The following is a 12,215-nucleotide window of genomic DNA, read 5'->3' on the forward strand; positions in this document are numbered from 1 at the left end:
ATTAATTTAAAAAAATTATAATGGATAAGATGTAATGCAGACATTTAATTAAAATGTACTGAAAGAAAAATTTCTAAGACATCCATCAGACAAGAGAATTACTGAGTAACTAAGAAGAAAATATCCAGATGACTGAAATTGTATTTCACGATCAGGTGTTCAGACAGTCATCAACCCGCTCTGCTGCCCTCTGCTACTTTAACTAGCTGTGTGGGCTTGGGCAAGCTGCTCACTCACTCTGAGCCTTCCTCCCACCTGTGAGATGGAGATGGTAACAGTACCCGCATTGCAGGATTATTACAAAGGTTTGAGAAGTCTATAAAAGTTAAGCCTTGGAACAGTTTCTGATATATAATTAACCCCTAGTGAACATTAGTTATTGTAATTTTTATTATCACCCTTCCATGTAAAAAAGGCAACTTCTGTGACAACAATAAAATGATGGGCTTAACATTTTTATCCTAAGAATCCAGGACATAATTCATCCATTACAAAGGAGAACTGCATGAAATACAGATACAGGGTTTGTTTTTTTTTAAGTATCATTTGTTAAATCAGGACAAAGTACTTTAATACTGTTAAAACAGAATTATACTTCTAGAAATTTTACCAAGTACTTTTAAGGTACTTTTACACATATGTGGTGCACAATATCAAATTACCAATATTCTATTTTTGAAGTACAAAAATGACAATTTCACATGGTTCACATTAATAATATCCATGCAATGTGTCTAATGTTCAAATATGATTACTGTCATAAAAGAGAATAACTAGAAATTCTGTTGTTTTATTTTTGCACTTGTAACAAAATTAATTCTAATTTTCAAGGACATAAATGAAGAAAATGACCAACAAAAAATACTTATTTCTCACTTTTATATTTACACACACTTCTATTTTCATTGTAATTTCTTTTTTTTAATATGTCTTTTGCTTTGATTTCTGAGTATGGTACATCTTAAAAAGGCAAATCAAATAACTCTTAATTTCTTATACAAAGATTTAGATCCCCAAGATTTTAAACAATATGTGCACTGTGTATCATGCACTTATGTATATTTGTTCCATCTTATTAAAGAACTATTGTAACACAGCACATTAACAGGATGAAGGACAAAAATGACACAATCATCTCAAATGATGCACAAAAAAACATTCAATAAAATTCAACACCCTTTTGTGATAAAACCACTCAACAAGCTAGGAACAGAAGGAAATTACCACATCATAGTAAAGGTGATCTATGAAAGCTCACAACTTACATCATAATGGTAAAAAACTAAAAGCTTATTATCCTCAAGACATGGACAATTTGATGACTGTATGTACTTTCACATACACACTACACACACACACACACACACAATGAAGAAAACTACAGGGTCAATGTTGTATAAGAATCAAGTGCCAAAATCTCAGATACGAAAGCAAATTTATTTCAACAGTGTATTAAAATAATTATTTTAAGTGTCTACCTAAACAAGTAGAAGTTAGGTCAGCAATATAAATACCATTTAATCTTATGAAGTCTATTAATATAGTAGCCCAGTGTCTCCAGTAAAGAAACTTAGAGTTGAGTGAATAATTATTAAAAAAAATATTATATAACTTCCTGAATAAAATGGAAAAATATGAAGATACATAACTAATTTCCAAATTACACTTACTTTTACTAATTACTTACTTTACTAATTACACTTACACTTCCAAATCAAATTATCCTGTCAAATAATTGCTCCTAGGCATGTTGAAATAAAATGTATTTAACTGGACTTTAATAGTTCAACTAGATTTCAATTGGAAGGATATTGACATTAACCTATTTACAATTTCTGCCCAATACTGTTTTACTTTCTTGGCTCATTTGGGTTGTTATAACAAAAATATCATAAGTTGGGTGGCTTATAAACAGCAGAAATTTCTTTCTCACAGTTCTAGAAGCTCCAAATCTAAGATGGAGGTGTTGTCTGGTGAGGACCTGCTTGGTCACCGATGGCCGTCTTCTCACTGTAACCTCACATGATGGAAGGGAGCAGCTCTCTGGGTCTCTTTCACAAGGGCACCAACCCCATATTTATGGGGCTTCAACACAAGTTTTAGGGGACACAAACATTCAGACCACAGCACTTTGTGACTTCAATGCAATCATGCTGTCAGATCAAGTCTGTAATACCTCTGCAATTTAAAACAGCTTCTTGGTCTTTTTTCTTAGTTGTAAATATAACCAATAGAAATAATTTCAATTTTCAGAAATTTGGATCTTTGAGTGAGATCAATAATTGAAAAGTAAAACCAAAATTAGATACATTTTACACATATAAATAGAATAAAAATAAAATATAGAGGAATACTAAAACATTTATGTTTGAATGAATCTGTTATTTAGAATTACAGTTTGGTCTTTGCTTTTGTTATTGATTTTGACATCACTAAATATATAAAGAGAAACTTAGAATGTACTACAAAGAACAGATTTTAAGGCATATGTGATTTAGTTTCTCTATTTTTATAACATAGAACTAGCCACAGATTTCCTCTCTCAAATATATTTGATAGTCTTACTGCACACAATATAAGGTTCAAAACTTCAAGCTAACATTCTTGAATTAGGTGTGGTGGAAGTGTATGGGGGTGGGGGCGAGGCTGAAGTAAGATAACCTTGACTTAAATCTAAGGTCTGCTACTTATTGGTTCTATAATGATGGGCAGGTATGGTGCTTCATCTTCCTAAGCTTGTAAACTACAGAAACGATAGGGATTATAATACTTTATAGAATTTACTTATTATAAAGATACCTTGGGCTAGAGCTTGAAGGAAGATCAGAATTCACTATACAGATAAGAAGAAGATGTGAGCAGAGATATGGAAAACCATTTTTTATCCTCTGAATACACAGTGAGCATTCAGGAAAGAGGAAAGACGTGAGAATGAAAAGCAAGGCGAGGATTAGAGTAGTGTCTTAATTTACCATGTAAGCACTAGTCAAACATGTAACAGTTTTAATGAGCAAATAGAACAGTTAAGCTGTGTTTTATGTAAATCATAAATAGTATGTGGGGAGGTCATGAGCCTGCAGGCAATAAAATCAATTATGAATTTTCTAAAAAAAATTGATAGGACATGATGAGCAGGCAAATATTTACAAAGGATTAGGACTAGATGCATTTGTGTAGGACTAATAGGGGTGTCCAACTCACAGCCCAAAATGGCTATGCAGCCCAATACACAATTGTAAATTTACTTAAAACCTTTGTTTTTGCTCATCAGTTTTCGTTAGTGTTTGTGTATTTAATGTGTGGCCCAAGACACTTCTTCTTCCAATGTGGCCCAAAGACACTAAAAGGTTGGACACCCCCGGTAGAAGATGTAACTAAAATGTACTTTCAGAAGAGGCAGAAGGTGGACAGAGAAAGATTTGTTCATCTTGTCGTCTAGAATCTGTGGGGCATACAAGCAAGGACAATTCAGTGAATGTAACCCTCTTGCTTAAGAACAAGCTCTAAACTGAAGAAACAGATTTAGGTATCATCTGTATTTGGAGTTGGTAGAAACTGTTAGCATGGGTGAGCTTTTCCATAGATTGTATGTGACATCAGAAGAAAAGAATCTTTAGGATGGGTCCCAGGGGAACGACTTTACTTGAAGGGTGATAGAGGAAACAATTCAGAGTAGAGAGAGATAAGTGGGTGAGATAGTTATTTTTTTAAAAAAAAAGATTAGTTAAAGTTAGTAATTGTTGAATCTCAGTGATGGGCACAGAGATTCACTGTCCTATAGTTTGGGTATATGTTTGAAATAACATAAATAAAATATTTTAAAAGAAGGGGTAGGTAGAAAAGAATGAATCAGTGAAGTATTGAAGAGATGGAGTATCTCTTGTGGACAAAAAAAGGGAGTGGGAACTCTGTAATAAATCTGATTAAGTCCTGTGATCAAAAGTAACCTCACAGAGTCACTTTCCTATCTGGGCAGTTCAGGGCTCCAGGCCTGTAACTTGTTTAGTAAAAGGTTTATCTCTGCCTTAAGCAAGCCCTGTCTACCTTTCTTGTGCATCTAGGTTTACACACCTTTGAAATGCTGGAGTAATCCTCTTTTTCAGACTCCTCAGAAGGGTAGACACCCTCAAAGGAACACATAATCTGTTGTTTATCCTGTAATCCAATCCCCGCCTTGCTTTCTCCCATTTTCTAACAATCTTCTTAAACCCAAACATACAGTATCGAAAGAAACTGCAAACTGTCATTCCCTGGATCATTTGAGATCTTGTTTCCAGGCATGTTGTTAGTTTGTCCAAACTCTTTTAAAAATTCTCTATAGGTTTGGACATTTCTTACAGGGACATTGTGAGGGAGGAAAGCATTAAGCAGGAGTAGCATTTACCTCAGTGGAGTCAGACATGAGTGGAAGTGATAGGGGACTCAGGAGTTAGAAAATTTTAGTTTAAGTAATAGCTAATAAGCTTAGTAATCAATGCTCGTAAAAGCTATTGTTCCAGGAAAGGAAGATATGACACACCCTGACTCCAGGAGACCATAAGCAGTTCCACCTTTGTGCCTCAGGAGGGCTGTAAGCAATTCAAGATAGTATTTGAGCCATTGCACTCATGCGTGAGATGACCACTGCCCAGGACACAGCTAATGACCACTGCCCAGGGCGAGAATGCTGTAGTTTTTTAATCCAATTAAAATTTCCTTGAATTCCAAACCCCTTACCTCCACTTTGTTCTCCTTATAAAAAGGGCCATTTTAGAATGGAATTCAGGGTGTGAACCTGCCATCTTCTCAGACCGCCAGCCCTCTCAATAAAGCAGCCATAAAGATTCAATCCTTGTCTCTGCTTATTGGATTCAACATGTGACAGGCAGCACGAACAGTTGATCTTTTCCAGTTTCAGAAGGGTTTGGTAGTTGGGTCATTAGAATGCCTTTGTCAGGAACTGTTTCGGTGGAGTGCAAGCTTCATTTCAGTGATTTGGGGCAACACAGAAACAAAGTAGAAACAAAGCAGCTTACTGAAACCTGAGCATGAACACATGAAAGAAAGGCAGGTATAGGACCAAAGATCAGGGTTTTATTTTGGTTTTAGTTTTACATGGTAGACTGGACAGGGTAATTAATGTCAGAGAAAGCAGAGAATTTCCTAGGAGAGGGTAAGATGTACTGGGTTGGCCAAAAAGTCCAGTTAGTTTTTTCCATAAAATAAAAGATACATTTTTCATTTTCACCAATAACTTTATTGATTTGGATATTTTGAGTAGGTCAGGAATCTCCTGCATAGTACAAGTTGATTTTTCTCAGTTAATGTCTTGATTTGATCACTATCAACTTCAACTACAGCATTGTCCAGAGAGAAATCTCTAGCACAAAATTTCAAAAACTACTTTTGACACATTCAATCAATCACAGCACCTTCTCCACAGATTGCACAAATCGTTTTTTGTGTTTCATTTGAGTTTTTAACTTTCTTGAAATAATAAAGCACAATATGTCCAAAATGTTGAACATTTTCTTTCAAATACTGCATGAACAACAAAGTAGAAGGATAAATCTGAACAACAAAAAGTATAATCTACCTCTGCCTTTGAAATGAAAGGTGCAGACAAGGATCAGCTCAGAGGAAGAGCTTATGTCAGAGTGCTTAAGCAGGGGAAGTCAGAGGGGAGCATGGAGAAGGTTTAGCAAAAAGTCTGGGCCTGAGGTCCCTGTGCAGAGGTTATGTAAATAAGGAAGCCTGAGGACTTGATCAAAGACACCAACTAGATAAGAATTTTAAATTAACTCATTTTCTGAATTCAAAGCAAAGGGATTCTGGTGAAGCAAATATAAGGCAAAGAAAATAAATTCTCTTTACTGAAAAATAGCCTTCAGAGTGAAACAGTTTGCTGTGTCTGACTGTGACAGGACATAGCTGAAGCTGTAGCTATTCTTAGGTAGGAGCTGACCAGCAGCCATTCCCAGACAGCAGAGCAGCCATTCCCAGATAACCAGTTATCTCAAGGTCGTACACTAACCCCCATTTTAGCAGCTGCACTCCTTCCCCTCCTCCTTCTGCCTGTGTAACAAGCATATAAGGAAGCTCCATCTTAAGCTCATTGCACAGATTTTGGATTTTTTTTATCTCCTCTGTGTCCACACGCATGAATAAACCCCACTTCGCAAACTCCGAGGCCATCTGAGTTGTCTTTTCCGAAACATGATCACAAAAGAAGGAAGACTTAGAAATTCAGTAGAGATGCAACATGGACACTACAGAGCAAAATGAGAAAGTCTGTACACCCAAAAGAGTTTTAGTTAAAATCAAAATGTAGGCTCTTATTATATGTATATTCTTTTTTCTCTTTGAACAATATATTTATGGCCCAATAACATTTTGTTTTTAAAATAGGATGCTTAGACTAAGGTGGTAGAGGGAAAGGTATTTCTGATACCTTTTAAAGGTAGAACAGATGGACTTGTTAAAATGTATACAGTAAAATAAAAATAACCGTAGATAAAATGTTAACAGAGGTTAGCTAGGTGATATAATTAAATATGATGCTTCCTGTATTCTTTTAAAATTTTTACAGTTATTTAGATAACTTAATTCTAAACAGAAGAATAAGATCTTGATATAAAAATTCAATAGTGAAATACATACAGTAAAAATGTTTAAGTTCCTCTTCAAACTCAAATCCCTTATCCCATACTCTTCCCTAGAGATCACTGTTGAACTACAGCATTAAAGGGTTTCAAAGCCCTTCCCATATGGCTTACTGTTTTGTTTTTCATCCTTTCTTTTCTTTTTCTTTTTTTTTAAAGATTTTATTTATTTATTTTTAGAGAGGGAAGGGAGGGAGATAGAGAGAGAGAGAGAAACATCAATGTGCGGTTGCTGGAGGTTATGGCCTTCAACCCAGGCATGTACCCTGGCTGGGAATCGAACCTGCAACACTTTGGTTCGCAGCCCGCGCTCAATCCACTGAGCTACACCAGCCAGGTCTTTTCTTTTTCTTTATTCAACCTTTCATTTCATTATAGCCCTCCAGAGAGAAAACTAAATTAAAGAATTAATGTGTATATATAGCTCTGGCTGGCGTAGCTCAGTGGATTGAGCGCGGGCTGCGAACCAAAGCATCGCAGATTCGATTCCTAGTCAGGGTACATGCCTAAGTTGCAGGCCATGACCCCCAGCAACCGCATATTGATGTTTCTGTCTCTCTCTCTTTCTCCCTCCCTTCCCTCTCTAAAAATAAATAACTAAAATCTTTTAAAAAATTACTTATAAAAAAGTGTATATATTATATAATCATATAATTTACTTAATTAATTTAATTTTAAATTTAATTTAGTTTCACCTAAACCCCCCAAAAATAAATACCTAAGGAATAGGATTTTGTAGGGCTGAGCTCCAGAGGCCACAAACCACTGTAACATCTAAGATTATTTTATACAGCCCCTCTCCCCTCAGAAATAGAACTACTTCTCCCCCTTGAGGTCAATACTGCCCTTATTAAGAACACAGGGTGTACTGATATTTTAAATACAGTGTCAGTCAAATAGGATTTGGTATGAACCATGCTCTCCATAACACTGTCTGCTCCCTTGGCTTCCCTCACCGCACTCTTTGGTTTCATGCCCCTCTTGAGATACTTAGTCTTCACTGCTTCCTCTGTTACAGTGTTTCTGAAACTCACTATGTAAAATAGTTTTTAATTCACATTCTAATATATGCTTACTTGTTTCAAAGTTATATACAAATATTCCCATAGTAATAAAATATGTATAATATAAAACATACAAAAATAGTTTAAAGGATAAGACATTTTAAATGTAGAGACAGAAATTATAACTATCCTTTTTCCACATGAAAATATACCTACCATCTTGGAAAACCTAGTTTTATGTGAATTTTATAAGTTGCATTTTCTTTGGACTCTGTCTAGGTATATTTCCTTTTTCTATATGTCACAGGTAGGCACAGGTAACCAGGTTCTTGGTGATTGGGACAAAGAATTGAACCAAACACCCAGAGTTTATAGCAGAGAACATGGGAGCAGGCCAACTCCAAGCAGAGATTGACCTCATGGGCTCAAGGGATTCTATTCTCATAGGGCAGATCCTTCCTGGCTGGTTTTGGTGGGCTTTTACTGCGCATGTACAAGTAGTTGTATTACTTTAAAGCTACTGCACCTGTGGTCTCCCATGATTTTCCCTGATTGGCCATCAGAGAAAGGGTCGTACAATGTTACCAAATGGACCCCACCTTCTCCTGGGGTCCCCCTGTACTAGGTTCACTTTGCCTGCCGCCAGGGAATTATAGCTCTCCATGTTAGAGATTGGTGAAAAGGAAAGGAATTATTTATTCAAGTTATATAGAATTAAGAGTAATGACTTAATGTCTTCATTAAAATCCCAAAGTCCCTTAAAACACCCACAAACACACACAGTCCTTCCTTCTCCCACTTTGCCTGGTCTGGGGTAACATATCTCAGGAAAAGAAATAGAAGTTCATTGCTCAGATAGCCTCTGGTTCTCCCCAGTAATCTCGGCTTGGCTGGCAGGCCTCCCTCAGTTCCCGGCACCATCAGCTGTGTCACTGGGATCTCCAGTTCTTATTCCAAAACCACATGGCACCTTCTCATGGCCCACCAGCAAGAGTCCTTTCACCCCTCTCCTTCCCACAGTATCTCTCCTGCATTCTTCCAAACTGCTAAGAGAGAGCTCTGCATCACTGCTACATCTTGCTTTCTGGCTTCTTAAGATGCATGGCAAAGGGAGACCCAAAGCCGCATGGTTTTCCCCTGCTAAAGCCTCCCAGTTCTTCTCTACTAAAGCAGCATGGTTCCTCTGCCAAAGTCGCGTGGTGATTCTTGTCATGGCTACTGCACCTGGGTTTAAATCCCAGCGCCAATCTTCCTCTGCAACCCCATTTCTGACCCCTCCCACAATCAACTACACTTGCCAGCATTCCCATATTTTTCCAGCTTTTCTGGGCTGCCATAGTAAGTTCAGGCAGGTGTGGCTCTGTGGTGTGGAGCCAATTATCTCCAAGCTCTCACACAGGCACTGTAACCAGGGTGAGTTGCCTCCCAGTTACATCCTGACTGAAAGTCACTCCCTTCTCCCTGGCTCAAAGCATGGCCACAGCTATTTAACATATCTATGAGACCAGTTAAAGGTTATAGATACGTTAAATGACTGTTCTAGAGGTTATCTGCAAAACAACTCAATGGCCCTGCTCCATGTGTCCCAGTCCCCAGTGCAGACTTGGGGGGGGTTAGGACATCCCATATTTTTAATATTTCCTGGACACCCTGAGTTCTGGACCCCATTACAAATCCTTCTTTTGGACACTCCCTGGCTGCACCCTCTTACAAATATAGCAAACCTCATCTATTATCATGGCTTGGATTGCCATCTATGAGTTGCTGTCTCCCAAATTTTATGCCTCTAGCATAGACCTCTATTCTGAGCTCCAGAAACACATATTAAATTGCCTCACTGACATCTTCATTTGGATGTTACATGAGCACTTGAATATAGAGCTCCTCATCTTTCCTATCAGAAGTGCTTCTCACCTTATGCTCTCAAATGAAGTCATTACTATCTACGAGGAACGCTTGTCAAACCAAAATTAGTGGTGTCATCCTTGATACCTTCTCTTCCATTGCACCACCTCTTCTCTGTCACTAAGATGTCAGTTTTATCTCCTGAAAAATTCTCAAAACAGTCCACTTGCCTCCATTTTACTGCCATCAACATAAATTACTTTATACACTAAAGTCTATTCCTACAAAACTCATATGTGGAAGTCCTGACCTCCTATACCTGACCATATTTGGAGATAGGGTCTTCAAAAAAGTAATTAAATTAAAAGGGGGTGACTAAGATGGACCTTCATCCATTGTGACTGGTATCCTTACAAGAAGAGGAAATCTGAACACAAAACATGCAGGAAGAAGGCAATGTGAAGACAAGGGAGGAGATAGCTGTGGACATTTGTATTCAAGTCTTTGCGTGGATACAGCCTTTCATTTTTCTTGGATTAGTACCTAGGGGTATATTACTGAGGTACATGCTATGTGTTTGTCTTTTTAAGAAACTGTTAAACTATCTTCCAAAATGTTTATACAATTTTACATTTCCCATCAGCAGTATATAAGAGTTACAGCTGCTCCATATCCTCAACTGACACCAACACTGGGTATGATGAATTCTTTCAAATTTTATTTATTTCACATCTACCTATAGAGTGTCTACTCAAATTTTTGGCCTATTTTTTAAACTAGTTTTATTGTTTTCTTATTGAGTTTTGAGAATTTTTAGACATAGGTTCCCAGTCTATGCCTTGTATACTCTCATTGGAGTATTTTGGTGAGCAGCAATTCTTAGCTTTCAGTAAGTCCAAAATGTCTGCATTTTTTTTTTATGAATACAGCTTTTGGTGTTGCATTTAAGAAATCTTTGCCTACCTTGTGGTCACAAAGTTTTATTCTGTTTTCTTGTATAACTTTTAGACTTTTAGGTTTTACATTTGGGTATCAAAATGTTTCAGCACTATTTGTTAAAAAGACTATTATATCACCACTGAATTACCTTTGCTATTTTTTAAATCAGTTATTCATATGTGTGAGTATTTTGGGGGCTCTATTCTAAATCAATGATCTATGTCTTTGACTTTATGTTAACCCTATACTTTCTTAAATACTGTAGGTTTTTTGTTTTTGTTTTTTAAATCCTCACCCTATGGTATGTTTATTGATTTTAGAGAGAGGACAGACAGACAGATAGACAGACAGACATCAATGTGAGAAAAACTGACTGGTTGCCTCCTATACCTCCCTTACCAGGGGGAAGTTACAAACCACAATGTAGGGATGTGCCCTGACCAGCAATTAAACCTGCGACCTTTCAGTGTACAGGCTGATACTCCAACCAACTGAACAACCCAGCCAGGGCTTAAATACTGTAGTTTTATAATAAATCTTGAAATTAGGTATTGTTAGCTCTCCAGTTTTGCTTTTCTTTGTTAAAGTTATGTTAGAGACCCCAGGTTCTTTGTATTTCTATTTAAATTTTGGAATCAGCTTGTCAATTTCTCCAAAACACTTGTTGAGATTACAGATCAATTAAAGAATGAAAATCTTAACTACAGAGGATCTATCAACTCATAAATATCTCTATTTATTTAGGTCTTCATTACTTTTTATCAATAATATTTATACTTTTTAAGGAACAAGGGTTATTTCTCTTTTTTAAAACAATATTTTATTTATTTTTAGGAAGAAAGGAAGGGAGAGAGAAAGAGGGAGAGAAACATCAATGTGTGGTTGCTTCTCGTGAGCCCCCTAATGGGGACCTGGCCCACAACCCAGGCATGTGTCCTGACTGGGAATGGAACCAGTGACCCTTTGGTTCGCAGGCTGGTACTCAATCTACTGAGCCACACCAGCCAGGGTTGCTCCTGTCTTAACAGATTCATTTTGACATATTTCTTATTCTTTGATATTACTGTATATGTTATTAAATTTGAGTTCTCAATTATATATTACTAATTATACATAGAAGTACAACTGATTCTTATATGTTGACCCTGTATTCTGTAATCTTGCAAAATAACACTTATTAGTTCTAGTCACTTTCTTGTAAATCTGGTCAAACTATGTAGATGATCATGTCATCTGCAAACAAAGACCATTTTACTTTCACTTTTCTATGCTGGAAGTATTTTATTTCTTTTTCTTGTTCATTGTACTAGCTAGGATAATGTTAATAGAATTAGTGAGAGCTGAAAGAAATCCTGTTTTCTCCCTAAATTTAAGAAAGAAGCAGTCAGTCTTCTCCATAATGTATGATTTTTACCTGTTCATTGTCCGTGAATGCCTTGTTAGCAGGATGATAAAACTCTCTTTTATTACTAGTTTGCTGAAAGTTCTTATCAGGAATGGATGTTGCATTTTTAACATGGCTTTTCAGCATGTATTGAGATGTTGATGTTTTCTTTTTCTTTGGTTTACTGGCTTTCCTTTTCTAATTGTTTTATACTAAAACCTCATTTAATCCTCCATATATTTTACCCTCTCGTATTTCCCATACCATTATCCTTATGCTACATAATGGATAATAAACCAATTCTATCTGCCTGGCTGCTAATTCATTCTTTGGTTTTGTGTAATATCTGTTTAATACATTGGCTAAACTTTTTATTTCAGTAAATTTATTTTTAATTTATAA

At 36.5% G+C, this 12,215-nt stretch overlaps 1 protein-coding gene across 2 annotated transcripts in view; it reads right to left on the bottom strand.

Moving 5' to 3' along the window:
• Window positions 1–12,215, bottom strand: part of COG5 (component of oligomeric golgi complex 5) — a 363,376-nt gene that overhangs the window by 136,731 nt on the left and 214,430 nt on the right. The gene's annotated exons all lie outside the window — the stretch shown is intronic.

This window comes from Phyllostomus discolor, chromosome 10 (genome assembly GCF_004126475.2).
Source record: "Phyllostomus discolor isolate MPI-MPIP mPhyDis1 chromosome 10, mPhyDis1.pri.v3, whole genome shotgun sequence".
In the NCBI taxonomy this organism is placed as follows: Eukaryota; Metazoa; Chordata; class Mammalia; order Chiroptera; family Phyllostomidae; genus Phyllostomus; species Phyllostomus discolor.